The sequence below is a fragment of the Pleurodeles waltl genome, chromosome 2_2, assembly GCF_031143425.1.
Source record: "Pleurodeles waltl isolate 20211129_DDA chromosome 2_2, aPleWal1.hap1.20221129, whole genome shotgun sequence".
Classification (NCBI taxonomy): Eukaryota; Metazoa; Chordata; class Amphibia; order Caudata; family Salamandridae; genus Pleurodeles; species Pleurodeles waltl.
Genome location: NC_090439.1, coordinates 819,304,689 through 819,322,558, shown reverse-complemented (window position 1 = coordinate 819,322,558; position 17,870 = coordinate 819,304,689).

Sequence of the window (17,870 nt, the reverse complement as noted above, 5' to 3'; positions counted from 1 at the left end):
ACCCCCACCACCCCTGTTCCATGAGGTGCCTGGATGCCCCATTGTTGCCCCATTTGGTGGAGTACTGTGCAGGTTGGGGCCATTGGGGCCCATGGGACTTCTTGCACTATGGACTGGCCATTGGTCTTGTTGAAAATAGTTGGCTCTGTGAGCTCAAATAAATATTTATGTGTGGCCTGTGTTTTGGCAGCACACTCTTGAACCCTGGACTTTTGTTTCATTGTTTGTGGGTGTGGGGCATTTGTTTGTACTATGGTCAGGTTGGATTTGCCTTGTGTCGGGTAAATACCTCTTGCTGTGGGGTGAATGGCTTGTGCTGCTGTGAAGGGTTGGGGTGTGTTGCTGGGTGGGTGGAGAGGGTGGGTATGTAACTGTGCCCTTTCCTCCCTTGTTTCGTAGGTTGGGGTACTTACCATTGTCATCTTCGTCGGCGGTCTCGGTCATGGAGGTATATGGGAAGGAGCAGGGCTCGCATGATCTGCAGCTCTCTATCCATATCTGCTTCGGCGCATTGTGTGGGCCTCCGGTGAGTTTTCCTTATATTAGATTCATTTGCTCCTGGACTTGCGTGGTGGTTGGTTCCCGCCCTGGAACTGGTGACGGACTGATGATTCATTATTTGATGGGTGGGTTGGGCCTTTCCGTCGGCCTGTGGGCGGACTCTACCGTTGTCGTCGGCACTCCTCTACTGGAGGTGGGTGGTTTTCTGGATGCCTGTATTTCAGTCGGTCCGTTATTTGGCAGTCCGGACGCGCGGTTTGGACCACCGTGTTCATAATGAGGGCCTCTGTATGTGCCATACAAGAGTCTGCCTCGAGCAGATCCCTGGCCTCTGTTCCTGTGACAGTGCATGGAACCACCAGCCAGAAGTGGCCTCACTAGGTTCAGTCTACAGTTGTTCTGTTCTCAGAGCTGATAACCCCCGACTCGCTGGTCCTCCCACTGTGGACTGTTTCCACCTCCTGCTCCTTCATCTGGGCCTCTGTACCCCTGCTATGGAATGGTACCCCCCAGAAAACAGAACATGTAGGGCACTTGTCGCAGCCGTCCTACCCAGCTCTCCTGACACTGTGGAGCTCCCACCAGTGGATGGTCTCTCAGTATGGACCAGGTCCCGAACAATCCAACCTCTTGGGCTGGCAATAGGGCACTCTGGGCCTCTGTCCGCCCCTACCTCTCCTCCTACCCTTTGAAGGGACATGGGACCCTGTTCCTCCCTTATCATTCTGGGACCTATCTGGGTCACTGTGTACCTCCGTCTCACTCTGTTGAAGAGAACTTGAACCACCCTCCTTAGTGTCACTCCTCAATGCCTTCCCAGACACTCTGTTACTCACCCAGAGGTCTTCCTCCTTTGCAAGTTCCCTGTGATCAGTGAACCTACAATCAACCAGGAGTTGGCATAGCTCTGGAAAGCAGTAAATGAAAATGTGTTCTTTAGCAATCGAATTGTACAGCCAGTCAAAAGTGTTTACCTTACTACCTTTCACCCAACCATTCAGTGCCTTGCAGAAGTACCCCACAAAATGGGTGAAGCCATATCTCCTGACAAGGGTCTCCTTCAGTGTGGGATACCTCATCCTGTCCCCCTACCCTAGGGACAGTAGGGCTTCCCTACCATCAATAGGCATATGCCTCCATATGCTAGCTCCCCAATCCTCCTAAGGGATCCTGTTTACTTCTACAGTAACCTCATGTGCCTCAAACCACATGTCTATGTCAGTCACCAAGTCCATGGAAGTGTAGCCCCTCCACTCACCAGTGGGCACTGTAATGTTGCTGCCACCATTCTTGCTAGACTTTGTTAGCTGTTTGACTTTCAAGTCTAGCTTTCTCAGACTTATGGGATTTTTTATAAGGATTTAAGGCCACTATTGTGCCATTTTATTGGGCGCAGCAGTGACACTAACTCAGCACCATATTCACAAAGTGGCGCTAGACATGTCTAGCTCCACTTCTCTTAGGCGTGTGTCATTTTTTGCCTCACCTTACATCGTTTACTGACAATGGCATCCAGGGTAGGCGTTCCCTTCTAAAAAATGATGCTAGCCCACTAGCATCATATTTACAAGCTTGTCAAAAAAAGACACGTGCTAAGGAAAAATTATGCTAGCCCTCCATCAACATTTTAACGTCTGGTCATATTGGTCAGACCAGGGTTTAAAATGATGCAGAGGCACAGGGATATAAGGAGAATGCACACAATACACTCTAGCAACCCAGAGGACAACATGGACAAGCTACTGCTCCAATTAGGCGCCTGTAGACGATGCCAGGGACAAAGTCAAACACCACCAGCACTACCAACACCACAGAATCGCCCACCATCACCACCAAAGCAACCACGAAGGCAGCGCAGGAGGAGGGAGTACATCTATTCCCAAAGAACATAAATTATTGGCGTCGGAGAAGATGACATCATACAATATTATTGTTTGAAGTGGGAGTCCATCACCCAGCTGCTCCAACAAATATCACACACTATCACGGCAAGAGCAGACAGGCAAACCAACTTACCACACCTGACAAAGCTCCTGGCTGTGCTACACATGCTGGCCTCTGGCTCCTTCCAAACAACTGCAGCATGAGTGGTGGAATATCCCAGCCCTCCTTCTCCGTATTCCTGCCAACCACACTGGATGCCCTCATCTGTCTACTCCCCACAACATCCTCTTCCCCATCACCCAGTAACTGCAGGAGGAGATAAAAGAAGGTTTCTATGCCATCGCTGGGTTTCTACACATGTTGGGTGCCATGGATTGCAGGCATGTGCAACTTGCACCTCTGGCTGCAACTGAACACCTGTACCGCAACAGGAAGCACACACATTCAATCAAAGTGCAGGCCATTGTCGACCACAGGAATCTTCACAAATGCCCTTGCTAAATATCCTGGCAGTGTTTAAAATGCCTTCATCTTCAGGCACTCGATCATCAATTAACATTTCCAGGATGAACAATATGGAAATGAACTACTCGTAGGTCAGCAAGCAGACATTACATAACACATACAACAAATGAGACGAATGGGCCAAACTATGGACACACTACATTCTACACACATGGATAGTGACTCATGGATGACTGCTCATCAACACATATGCAGCATGCATCACTCCACACATCCAATGCACATCACCCTCACAGAAGCCCCAATATTGCTGATGCTCTGGTGGAGCAATGCCCACTCAGCATTTACAATGTGCTTTCAAGCCACTTTTTGTGTCTTAACACAATCTTGTAAGTGCCGCACCTCCACATACATCATTAAGGAGCATATTTACTTACCCCTTGTGCTGTCTTAGAGCCACCTTAGTGTAATTTCTATGATGCTAATGTGGTGTTAAGGTGGCCATTCACCCATTTCATGTTACAATTTGGTGATATGCATTGTGCCACTTTGCAAACCCTTGCTTCATATCAAGGCTGCATCAGGCATGTGTATGCAAGAGGAGTGTTCTCATGCAGGGATGCCAGAACAAATGGCACAGTGAATACAACAAGATTTCACAGTGCAATTTTTTCCATCATTCCTAATGCCTGCTCAAGGCAGGTGCAAAAGTGACACCCACATCATAATCTACAGGTCTCCCTGACCTTTGCTTCACTAGGATCAAAATATTTTGGACACTAATGCAGCAAAGCGCCATAACAGTATCACATATTCTGACTCTGTAATGCCAGCCATGGTGCACAGGATATGAATTATCGCACAACCATGCTGTTAGGAGGGGCAAAGGGGATACAAGAGAACTGGTGCATCGGAACCAATGTGCTACTTTTTTTTATAATATGCCCCTTAGTGTGGAAGGTATGTGCAATGGGTGTTGCAGTGGATGTGCCACCACAAAACCCATTGCATTTTGGCACAGCCCCATGTTTATGTGAAAATGGTAACCTAATGCAGCCCCAAAATCTTTAATGACACCGTATGGGTGGCATTACCATGGTGCAACCTGGAGAAATACTTGATTTCACCAAGTATTTTCCATTTTCCTATGTATGATGCATTCTGCAGGACACATCAAAATAGTAAATCTCCGTTACTGATTGGTCATGTGCAGGAAAGGACATCTTCCTGCACATAATGAATCAAACCCACAATAGAGGCATCTGTGCACCATGGTGCAACTGTGTCCATGTTGGAGCCTAGCAGCTGGCTCAGTGCCACTGCAGGGGCTGAGGACAGAAATGCACTGTATTCAGTGGATTCGGCACATTGCTGCCCTTTCACAGTGGTGCAGGATAGCGCAGCAACACATTTCCTGCCCTGTCCAGTGCCACAGGGACTCCTAATTCAGCCCCAGACATGGCAATAGATCTTGAGCCACTATGCCACACTTTGCATGATATCTACACATACACATGCATGCCTGTCAGGAGATATTGATAACAGCTTTGTGTGCAAGCGAGGTGTACCTTGTCTGGGAGGGCACATGCAACTCACAGGACACAATACCTGTTTCATGGCACACACAACACAAACTGGGAGAAAACTCACACAATATGGCTTTGGCAGGTCCCATGTTACTGGGCACATGTGCAATAGTCTGCAACATCACGCACATCTTGTACTGGTTGTAGGAAAGTACCATCTTGCCTGGCATGTTACCCCCATTTTTACTGTATGTATGTTTGTTTTTGCCTGTGTCACTGGGATCCTGCTAGCCAGGACCCCAGTGCTCATAAAGTGTGCCCTGTATGTGTTCCCTGTGTGGTGCCTAACTGTATCACTGAGGCTCTGCTAATCAGAACCTCAGTGTTTCTGCTCTCACTGCTTTTAAAATTAGCACTGCAGGCTAGTGACTAATTTGACCAATTCTGATTGGCACAATGGAACACCATTATAATTCCCTAGTATATGGTACCTAGGTACCCAGGGTATTGGGGTTCCAGGAGATCCCTATGGGCTACAGCATTTCTTTTGCCACCCATAGGGAGCTCAGACAATTCTTACACAGGCCTGCCACAGCAGCCTGAGTGAAATAACGTCCACGTTATTTCACAGCCATTTTTACACTGCACTTAAGTAACCTATAAGTCACCTATATGTCCAACCCTCACTTAGTGAAGGTTAGGTGCAAAGTTACTTATTTTGTGGGCACCCTGGCACTAGCCAAGGTGCCCCCACATTGTTCAGGGCAATTTCCCATGACTTTGTGAGTGCGGGGACACCATTACATGTGTGCACTACATATAGGTCAATACCTATATGTAGCGTCACAATGGTAACTCCGAATATGGCCATGTAACATGTCTAGGATCATGGAATTGTCACCCCAACACAATTCTGGTATTGGGGGACAATTCCATGCATCCCCGGTGCTCCAGCATAGAGCCCGGGTACTGCTAAACTAACTCTCTGAGGTTTTCTCTGCAGCTACCGCTGCTGCCAACCCTCAGACAGGTTTCTGCCCCCCGAGGCCTGGGCAGCCCAGTCCCAGGAAGGCAGAACAAAGGATTTCCTCTGAGAAAGGGTGTTAAACCCTCTCCCTTTGGAAATAGGTATTAAGGGCCTGAGAGGAGTAGCCTCTCCTGGCCTCTGGAAATGCTTTGAAGGGCACAGATGGTGCCCTCCTTGCATAAGCCAGTCTACACCAGTTCAGAGATCCCCCCAGCCCTGCTCTGGTGTGAAACTGGACAAAGGAAAGGGGAGGGACCACTCGCCTGGCCAGCACCTCCCAAGGGGAGGTGCCCAGAGCTCCTCCAGTGTGTCCCAGACCTCTGCCATCTTGGATGCAGAGGTGTGAGGGCACAATGGACACCTCTGAGTGGCCAGTGCCAGCAGGTGACATCAGAGACCCCTTCTGATAGGTGCTTACCTTTCTCTGTAGCCAAACCTCCTCTGAGGGTTATTTAGGGTCTCCCCTGTGGGTTTCTCATCAGATAACGAATGCAAGAGCTCACCAGAGTTCCTCTGCACTTCTCTCTTCGACTTCTGCCAAGGATCGACTGCTGACTGCTCCAGGACGCCTGCAAAACCACAACAAAATAGCAAGAAGACTACCAGCAACATTGTAACGCCTCATCCAGACGGCTTTCTCAACTGTTTCCTGGTGGTGCATGCTCTGAGGGCTGTCTGCCATCACCCTGCACTGGAAGCCAAGAAGAAATCTCCAGTGGGTTGTTGGAATCTTCCCCCTGCCAACGCAGGCACTAACCTTCTGCATCACCGGTCCTCTGGGTCCCCTCTCATCTTGACGAGCGTGGTCCCTGGAACACAGGAGCTAGATCCAAGTGTCCCCAACAGTCCAGTGGCCCTTCTGTCCAAATTTGGTGGAGGTAAGTCCTTGCCTCCCCACGCCAGACAGTAATCCTTTGTACTGCGTGAACTGCAGCTGCTAGGGCTTCTGTGCACTTTTGCAAGACTTCCTTTGTTCCTTTGTGCGCAGCCTAGTCCAGGTCCCCAGCACTCCGTCCTGCATTGCCAAACTCGCTAAGTCGGACTCCGAGTTCGTGGGACTCCCTTTTGTTGTGCTGAGATGACTGCCGTGCTCAGATCTTCTGAACGCCTGTTCAGGTGCTTCTGCGGGTGCTGCCTGCTTCTGCATGGACTCTCTGTGTTGCTGAGCGCCCTCTCTGTCTCCTCCTCCAAGGGGCAACCTCCTGGTCCTTCCTGGACCCAGGCAGCACCCATTTTCTTCAATTGTGTCCTTTGCAGCTAGCAAGGCTTGTTTGCATTCTTTCTGTGTGAAAACAACTCTGCATCCTCCAGCACACCGTGGGACATCTTCAGACCAAAGGAGAAGTTCCTGGCACCTTCCGTTGTTGCAGAATCTTTGGCTTCTTTTACCCGGAGGCAGCCCTTTTGCACCTTGCACCTGGACACTTGCGTGACTCTTGGACTTGGTCCCCTTCCTTTTGCAGGTCCTCAGGTCCAGGAATCCGTCTTCAGTGATTTGCAGTCAGTTGTTGTCTTTGCAGAATCCCCTATCTCAACTTTACTGTCTTTCTGGGGTAGTAGGGTAACTTTACTCCTACTTTTCAGGGCCTTGGGGTGGGGTATCTTGGACACCCTTGGTGTTTTCTTACACTCCCAGTGACCCTCTACACACTACACTAGGCCTGGGGTCCCTTAGTGGTTCGCATTCCACTTTTGGAGTATATGGTTTGTGTTGCCCCTAGGCCTATTGTCTCCTATTGCATTCTATTGTGTTCTACAGTGTTTGCACTACTTTTCTAACTGTTTACTTACCTGATTTTGGATTGTGTGTATATTTTGTGTATATTACTTACCTCCTAAGGGAGTATATCCCCTGAGATACTTTTGGCATATTGTCACTAAAATAAAGTACCTTTATTTTTTGTAACTCTGAGTATTGTGTTTTCTTATGATACTGTATAGTGCTAAATGATATAAGTGGTTTAGTAGGAGCTTTGCATGTCTCCTAGTTCAGCCTAAGCTGCTCTGCTATAGCTACCCCTATCAGCCTAAGCTGCTAGAACACTTCTAATATACTAATAAGAGATAACTGGACCTGGCACAAGGTGTAAGTGCCACTAGGTACCCACTATAAGCCAGGCCAGCCGCCTACATGGGTGAACTGTCATGGTACCCTATTCACACAGTTACCAAGCCCCTAAGCCTGTACCCTTGACTGGAAGATGCACCATCACACAGAACTACAATCATGCATCAAACAGGAAACCACACAACAGCAGATTGAAGTCTGAATCTCTCCTTTATAGACCAATACTGTGCAAGGCCAGTTGGTAAGTAACACAAGGGCAAGTCTGACACTGTCTCCACTCTTCCATTGCACCTGACCAAGGATATGGCATCCAGCTGTGGGGGATGACACCCTATGTCAGTCCACAGAGTGACGTTGAGAATACTTACAATGTGGCTTACATCCACACTTGGAATGTTGTGGACCAGGCATTCGGCATCCTGATGTCACAATTTCGATGCGTAGATTTATCAGGGGGAAGACTGTTGTACTCAACTCCACTTGTTTGTAAAATGATTGTTGTGTGTGCAATTTTGCACAACATCTGTGTGCAAACTAAGCTCCCCTGCGATGAACAGGTGGAGGACTCCAGGGTGGAGGATGAGGGAAATGATGTCCCACCTCAGGATGGGGAAGGACAAAATACCACTGCTGGGGCACACAGACGTGCGCACATTGTTGAGAATTTCTTCACTAGAATATAGCAATTAACATGTCACTTAGAATAAACTTGTAAATAAGTCACTGAATCACACAGGTGTCTTGGAGTATCTGCCACATCCAAATGCTACAGCAACTCATATACATGTAGGAAAGCAAGACTAGGCCAAAACAGTGGGAAAACAAGTAGGAACAAACCCAGGAACACCAAACAACTACACACAAAGCAATGCGAATGGAATTTGCCGGCGTAATGTTAGCATTGCAAGCTTAGCATACAGGTTACATAGCGACATGTATATCACACAGGTCTGTTGGGTTGAAATTTGACAGTAGCCGCATTGTTACTCCATGCAAGGAATGTTATCCTGATGTCGGCTCTTGGTAAGACAAGAGCAGTCAGTACCCGCAACAGGTCTGTGTCAGCTATGTGACAACGCAATGTCTTCATGTCTCAATCACATGTGAAAATTCATAACATATCCATCAGTGACAGCCATATGCATGACAAATAGTGTGTGACATACATAGGCCATTGCATCAGTATTTCTAAGCCTGTCCTACGCAAATAAGTACTCATCTCCCATGTATGTCAAACAACGTCATGGCATCTCTCATTCCCTTGGCTAAATCCATGTGTCTATCAGGATACAGACATATTTAAACATGCATGTGTATACCATAGTTGTCAGGCGTACACATTCAATCCACCCACACTCATTATGCTTCTGACAAAGGATGTTGGTAACAGATGTATGTGAGTGCCCATGTTATCACACACATTTTTGAAGGACAGCTGAGACACTTCTGCACTGTACTGGCACAGCCACTTTGTCGAGTGACTCACTGACTACACAAGTGCTGAGGCTAGAGTCTGGAGATATGTGGATATCAGTCACTCACCCTGCATACAATGGATATGCTATGATAAATATTGTTTGCCTGTAGCTAACTCAAGGTTCATTGACAATTATCACATGAAGAAAATACAGTGACATGCATGAAGGACTGGGCAGTATCAATTATCCAAACAGTGCCATTAATGTGGCAGTTGAGGCCTACAGTACACTATCTGGCTTCTACAGGTGGGAATGTCTACACAATCTCAATATATCAATGCACAATACAACATTGTAGATATGTAAGACCATGCACATAAGCACACACGTTGTGTAGACTACTCAACATCCAAGTCACACTGTCAGCAACACTGTGTGTTTGCCCAGCACAAATAAGTATGATTGATGCATGTTTAAACGGACATTAGTTGTAATTTGGGTCTACAGAGGAGTCCGTGTCTCACTATCTGCTAATGGATTGTCTATGAAATAAAGGCTCATATGCCATTCCAAATCACAAACTCATGCAATTCCCAGTTGAAAACAGTCCAAGACTGACAGAAATCCCCTGTAAGTCCCTAGTAGATAATAGAGCAAGGCTGACAGAAATCCCCTGTAAGCCCCTAGTAGATAATAGGGCAAGGCCAGCAGAAATCCACTATAACTCCCTAGTAGATAATAGGGCAAGGCTGAAATATATCAACAACCTGTAAGTCCCTAGTAGATAATAGAGCATGGGAGTATAGATGTAGATTTGAAATCCTGCACTTGAGGGTGCACTGATGTGTAGCCTGCCATTCCTGTCTGATTGTAGCTCTGCCATGCACATCGGGAACTACAAGGGAATACTGTGCAAAACTATGTGGTAAGGAATTGTACTGTCAAAGTTTTCATTGAGAAAACATTGTCACAAAATGCAACCTGAATATCTCCCCTACGTGCTCATAGCTCTGTGTGGGCCAGGATTGTGAGCATTGACTACTGGTAAGAATCATCATAGCCAATTTTGCTTTTTTAAAAACACCTCCTAACACTTACAAACAGTAATCTATGTGGACAAAACTACCTGTTTTTGCATGGGGGGGGCACCTGCATTTTTGGTCCTGGGCTCAGCAGCCATATAGGGAAACCTACCAAACCCAAACATTTCTGAAAACTAGACACCCAAGGGAGTCCAGGGAGGTGTGACTTGCACAGATCCTCCAGTGTTTTCTTACTCAGAATCTTCAGCAAACCTCAAAATTTGGCCAAAAAACACTTTTCCTCATATTTCAGTGACAGAAAGTTCTGGAACCTGAGAGGAGCCACAAATCTCCTTCCACCCAGCTTTCCCCCAAGTCTCCTGATACAAATTATACCTCACTTGTGTGGGTGGCCCAGGTGCCTGCAACAGAAAAAGACCAAAAACCTGTAGAGATTGAGGGGATAGCACAGCAAGTTGATAAGCACATATTTTTATTTTATACATCTTTAGGCTGACTCTGCTTTGGGGGCCCCCACAAGTGAGGTATAATTTTACTTGGGAGACTGAGGGGAACACTGGGTGGTAGGAAATGTGTGCCAGAGTGATGATCCTACAAAGAAACGTGAGGAAAATATGCTTTTTTAAGCAAATTTTGAGGTTTGCAGAGGAGTCTGGGTAAGAAAATGTTCGGGGATCCACGCAAGCCACACCTCCCTGGACTCCACCTGGTAGGTTTTCCTAGGTGAAGGCTGCACCCGGGACCAAAAACGTAGGTGCCCCCCCAAACACAGGTAGTTTTGTAATAGATAATTTTGATGTGTCCATGTACTTCTGTGATGTTTCAAACACTAAAATTGTGAAAAGAAACACTCTTAGGTTATGTTAAAAAGACCCCTCACCCACCAACCAAGTTGGAGGTATGCTTCATCATCAGGGCCCCACCGAGACACCTAGCATGTCATGAGTGTTCTACGACACCTGATTAAAGCGGAGCAGACTTTCTCATTTTTATCACATATACTGGTTGGATTAGGCACTAGGGTGAGTGGTGGTTCATTAGATCAAATTTTATTAACAAAAGATTTCACAAAAATGAAATGTGCTGTTAATAAGAGAAAGGCCAAAAAACTAAACCAATGACTCACAGCTCGTGAGCTGTAAAGCCGCAACAAGGTACCAACCGCTTTGCGTCCATTCACACACCTTTCTTACATGACATGCACAAGACCATTCACGCTGCCAGCCACAGCCCTAGCACATTACAACCCTTGCATCGACAGACAGCGCCACTCAAGGGCCCATCACTTTCATACACCCACATGCCTGATACAGCAATCACACCAGCTGATGGAAGTGGGTGGACTGGTGTTTGACTGGCACCGCTGGCCAAGTGCCACTCCACACACACACTGCCTGCCAAGCGCCACCCCATACACACTCCCACCCAAGCGCCACTCCACGCACACCACCAGCCAAGTGCCACTCCACGCACATCGACACTCCACGCACACCGCCAGCCAAGTGCTACTCCACCCACACTGCCAGCCAAGCACCCCTCCACACACACCGCCAGCCAAGCGCCACTCCATGCACACCGCCATCACATTTTTTTGTTTTTAAAAAACAAAGAAACCAGTAACTGATTATAAATAAGTACAAAACTACAAACACAAAAGCTCTAACTGAGTACATGACAGTAATGCCAACAGTGAAACTGAACATATGGAAATATAAAATGGCAGTTTACGCTCATGGTAGTTCCCTGTAATTCTTCTATGTGTGGTAACTCCTGAAACAGCCTGCCACACACAGCCCAGGCTTTGAAAGACAGTCCGGGCAGTACATCCGGCTTTCCCTCCGGACACCTCTTTGGGTACAGACTCAACATTTTTGAGCGGGAAAGTCTGTTTTGGGAGTGGAAAGAATCTGATCAGGAAAGTAGTGATCTTTCAGTCTAGCCACATCCTCCACAACTACTACTCTAGGAACTCTTGCATGATCCACAATAACAAGGCTCTCTATCACTGACTCCTGAAATTTAAGAAATTTCATCCTTGACTCAGGGGAACAATCCTTAAACACAATTAAAAAAAGTTGCTAATTTAAACAATTGAATAGCCAACTTTTTATACCACACGTAAGACTTACGAACAGCAGTGTAGGGTTTCAATCTCTGATCTACTCTATCAATACCACCCATGAGCTTATTGTAATCTAAAATGCACACAGGTTTGCGTACTTCAGCAACTTGACCCCAAACAGCCACAGGTGAATTACTCTCATCTTGGATGCTAGTCAGCATGTACACATGCCTCCTGTCTACAAATTTCAGAGCTAGCAGCTCATCATTCCGCAAGGCACTGCACTGTCCCCTCTCAGGTTTTTTACAGACAAGCTCCCTTGGATAGCCTTTCTGGTTAGAGTGAATTGTACCACAAGCAAAAGTGTCTACTCTGAACAACTCCTTGAACAACTGAACTCCAGTGTAGAAGTTATCTACATACAAATGGTGACCTTTGTTAAACAGTCGCCTACCAACTTCCCACACAATTTTCTCACTAACTCCAAAAGTGGGCAGACAACCAGTGGGGTCAATACTGGAATCCCTACCAGTGTAGACCCGGAAATTATAAACCTATCATGTACTACTTTCAAAGCATATACAATTTAATTCCATACCGTGCCCTCTTGCTAGGAATGTACTGCCTAAAAACTAAACAACACTTGAACAGGACCAAAGACTTGTCCACACTCATTTCTTTGCCTGGCACATTGACTTCTGAAAACCGATATACAAAATGATCAAGGACAGGCCTATTCTTAGAAAGATGGTCACAATCGGGGTGATCTTGTGGCAAAGCTAAAGCATTGTCAACAAAATGCAGCATCCAAAGAAGAAGCAAATACCAATTATGAGTCATGGTTGCAGGAAATATAGTGGTTGCCATCAAGGGACTAGTAGACCAATAAGAAGCCAGTAATGGCTTCCTTGTCAACCCCATCAAAAAAGTCAAACCCAATAAATTTTTCATCTCTCCCAAATTTGTGGGAATCCAATGGGAAATATCATTGTGCACAAATCTAAGGACAATTTCACCCACAATCCTGCATTTAGTACACCACCTACAAACATGTGATTCATGCATGGCAACAATACTCCTTTGGAGTAAATGTACTTACCTAAAACATGTAACCACGTAAACCACAGGTCAACCACTGCCAATACCGCAAGGAGACACAGCAAAGGAAGCAAAAGCTTCAAACTGGAACAAAAAAGAGAAATAAACTGTTATAATTACAAATGCAAATACTTTGCCAGTTGAGAAACACCCCGTCACCAAACATTTAGACATTTTCCCTGGTGTCTACTGATCTCCAGGGGCAGATGCCCCAACAGTGTTTTTTCCACTATGGGGGGGGTGACCATTGCCCAAGGGCCCCCCACACACAAAAAAACAAAGCACACAACATCCCTGGCATCGTCGTAGCTTCTACCCCCTCTGGGGGCAGATCACCTTAAAAATAATGAGCTGATTGGGCAGAAAAGGAGTAAAATATTATACACCCTTAGGGAAGTGACCCTTGCCCAAGGGGCCGCCCCCCAGACACAAAACACACACACATGTACACACACAAAGAAAATCCCTGGTGCCTAGGGATTCTGCCCCCCTTGAGGGCAGATGGGCCAGAAAAAAAGGCCGATCTGCCCAAAACTGTTTTTCCCCCTTTGGGGGGTGACCCTTGCCCAAGGGGCTGCGACCCCACACAAAAAAACAAAAAACTGCACAACATCTTGGTGCCATCGTGGCTTCTACCCTTCCGGGGCAGATCGGCTTAAAAATAATGATCCGATCTGCCCCTAAGGGGGGCCTGAACGGCATAAAAAATGATGCCTCCTTGGGGGAGCAGCCCTTGCCCAAGGGCCCGCCCCCCACACAAAAATCACACATGCACACATGCACACAAACAAAATCCCTGGTGCCTAGTGGGCACTTCTGCTGCCGCCCGCAGGAATGCTAAAAGAGGCATTGAGGGAAAGGAAAACCCTTTCCTATCCCCTGATGCTTCTTTTGAAGTAACCCACCCTCCATCCCCTGACTAGAGGAGAAACTCACTTCTTCTTCCTGAGACACGCTGGAAGCAAATGACTTCCAGCGCGTTGGGCGGCTTCTAATGATGTCAGTGTGCGATCGTGCGCTGACATCATTAGATGGGGGGCCAAGAGTGGAAGGGGAAGCAATTCCCCTTTCAGACCTGCCCCGGCCCTCGGGGGAAGCGCTAGTGCTTCCCCCCGAGGGCTAGGTGCAGGACGTAACACTTACGTCCTGGGCACCCGAGCGGTGCTTCCCAGGATGTAACCGTTACTTCCGAGGCACCCGAGGGGTTAAGGGGGTGGGGTTAAATGTTTATCATGTGGTGTCATATGTTTAGAGTAAGTAGAGATAAGTTAAGTTAGTTTTAGGAAGATGTTAGGCTAAGATAGTGTAGTAAAGATTAGTTTAGGTAGTTTAGTTAGTTTAGGGTTTTTAGGCTTAGTTTTGCAGTTAAATACATCTTTTTTCTATTCCTAATAAATGGTCTCCATTCTGATTTTCTGCGTAGGTGGTAGCATGTATGCACAGGTCATGTTAGGAATATGTAGTATTTGGTTTACATGTGTAACTACGTGTATCCCCTATGGTCAGGTTAGCAATGGTGTCACAAAAGCAACTTCATACATCTTTCAGCAATGTACATGACACTCTGGGTGTGCATGGATACACATCCCAAAACAGGTATTCATATAGCATTTCTCTGTATTGTTAAGTAATGTGACTTGCATTGTCATTAGGTTGTTGTATTTGCATTCCCCCTAAATCTACATTTTGTTACTGAGAAAATCATGACTGTCCCTCACACTCTTACACATGCATCATTCTTCTGTCACATCAATGGTTTTCCTGTAACTACTATCCTTGCTAGGCCCAGCTACTTGTGTAGTGATTGCTGTCAGCTATCACATTGCATGCATGATAACTGTCCGATGCCATGCTTGGGGTGCTCTGCTATGACTTGCTATTTCACATAGCTATCAGTCACCTCAGTCATGTTGCAGTCACTGTGTGTGACTCTGTGCATGTCACAAATCCACATATATCCTTAGGTAAACACTCAGGGGCATATTGACAAGCTCCTAGCGCCACCAGAGCATCTCTTTTTGTGACACTCCAGTGGCACTGTGCCCTTTCACTAATTTGTAAGGTGGCATAAAGTCACTTTTGGTGGCTTAACACCACATTGTATACCTGGCTCCCCACCAATGCATATTTCTGTGGCAGAGGGCATGCAATGGGTGTTGCAGTGTTCTTACCCATGCAATACCCATTGCATTTGGCACTGCCTCAGATTTACAATGGAATGTAGACCTGAGGCAGTACCAAAACAATTACATCTTCCCATGAATGTAGCTTGCATGGCACAACAGGGAGACAGACACATCTTTAGGCTAGTTTTTGCTTATTGTTGTTGTGCTGCATTTTGCCACTTACATAGTAGGAACAAGGAGCTTTTACTGTTTTTATATGTGCAGGGAGGAAAACTTCCTTCACATAAACATCCAATATTTGCAATGCAGACTCCCTGGCAATATGATGCAAGTGTAACTGCATTGGCACTACCTATGGTTTAGTTATGATTCAGCTCAGAGTAGCTACATTGCTGGCGGCACCGCACTACCCTATTTATTTTTGGTACATAGGCCAATCAGTGTATAGTTTTCACACAATGCATACAATTCACACAGTTACTGCAGCAGACACAGATTCAAGACAATTGATTTTTAGAGTTGATTCATTTGCATGTGAAATGATGTAATTGATTTTACTATTTGGTGCACAAGAGACTGACCCCATGAGCGATCACAAACCATTAGAAGACTAGACAAAGTCCACGGGGGGCAACATATCATGAGACATTTAGGAGAGGAGTGCATCAGTGAGGAGGTGATCAAATCGCAAATAGGTAAGAATTGGTCACAATGACAGTTCACATGTGTGATTGGCCAACTGTGGGAAAGTGATGGGTGGACATTGATACATGTGGTAACACTGGCATGATCGTAAGCACAGAGCAAAAGAGAAACTGTCCATGTGCCACGGACTGTAACTGACAGGTGGTTTTTGGGGTCAATGTTGTTCTTTCCACATCTTCATCCTCTGATGTGTGCAGTGCCTCCCGTGCCATGGGCGGTACCGCTGTTGAAGTTGAGGGGGGCACACACACATTAGGGGCTGGAGATGTGGATTCAAAGGTCCCGGCAGCTGTCATCTGTGGAAAGATGAAAAGGCATCAATGCAGCAAAGAGATGCTGCTGGATTCACAACACAGCAGCAACATCATCCTGGTAGGCAGCCAGGTTGTCTTTGAGGGAGCCCAGCATCAACTACATGAATTCCAGGACAGTTTAGATAGCTCCCAGCCTGTTGTCAATCCTACTGGTGCAACTTTGGGAGGGCAATTGTTGGAGCCTTTGCCTCAGGACACTAGCTATGTCGGCCAGGGACTGCTGGAGTCCAAGTAGCAGAGAGTGGATGCCTCTCATGGCAGGATAGTTGTCCTTATTTGGACTGAGGCACCTATGGACTTCCACTAGGCTGCCTACCATGGTCTCTATCCCCTCCCGCACCTGCTGTGTCAGCTACCGCTGGATTCCTACTGCTACATTTTGGAAGATGATGTCTGGATCCTGGGAGTCCAGGACTCTAGATGAGGTGGAACATGGTGTTTGTTGGGTAGTTCATTTGGGGACCCCACAATGCTGTGTGTCCTCCTTGTGACTGGTGAAGGTGCCTGGATCGCACCCAGGATCTGCTGGAGAGTGTCAGAATTGATGCTTTGCATCATCGATGAAGTCCAGGACCTGCAGCTGGCTGTGAGGTATGGCATCATCCTCTGCAAGGAGATGGAGATATGTCAATGTTGATCTGTGTTAGCTGTTCACATGAGTCATTAGGTTGTTAATCATGGTGCCTCACTTACGTGGAGCAAAGCCACGCATCAGGTCCCTCACTTATGGGTCACAAGTGGCATAATATACCACCAGGGTGTTCTTTTTTGGAAAGCACCGCTGGCACAATGTGCCAGTTCACAATTCCTAGTCCAATCTAAGCCATTGTATGTGATTTGTTTGGGCTACTGCATGTAGACCCCTTTCATGCATTACACTGCATTACAGGTACATGGCATTGGTGTTGCTTGGGGTGTTCTTACTCATGGAAACATACAGAATCTGTTGTATTGCCAGATCTATAAGTTTTAGTATGTGTCACATTCTTCTGCTAATCCGCATATGTTGTGAGAGTGATGTAAAGGGGAGAACTGTCCACATGCATTCTCCTTGTCACCTCTTATTATGACTGCTGTATCCTGAAGCACCCATAGTAAGATGCAACCACCTCTCAAGTATTGGATTGTATGTGAAGGTTTCCCTTCCTGCCCTACAAACACTCATCCCTGCAACACAGGCCTTCTTGCAGCATGGATGCAAGGGGTCCTTTGTTTCAGGGCTGAGTGTTGTTGTGCATGAATGGACACCTTCCTGTACATTCTCATACATGGAACGTGGTTGTGTTTTACTATGTAGGGTTCAGGATACGGAACAAATGATAAGAGGTGTCAAGGAGAATGCATGTGGACATTGCTCTCTCTTGCATCACAGTTACAGCACATGTGGGTTGGCATAAGGAGCTGACACATTGCGAAACATGTCAATCAGGTTACTTCACTGCCTCTGGGGTGGCATTGTAGTGGTAATACATATGACTGACATTGTTTTTGGTCCTTTTTTCCATCATTCAATGTGTGTGCAATTGGCAACAGACATTGGAAGTGGCAGACAGCATTCCTGGTTGTTGATGTTGCAGGATGTGTCCCTTTCTGCACATGAGCAATCATACCTGCAACACAGGCATCCCTACAC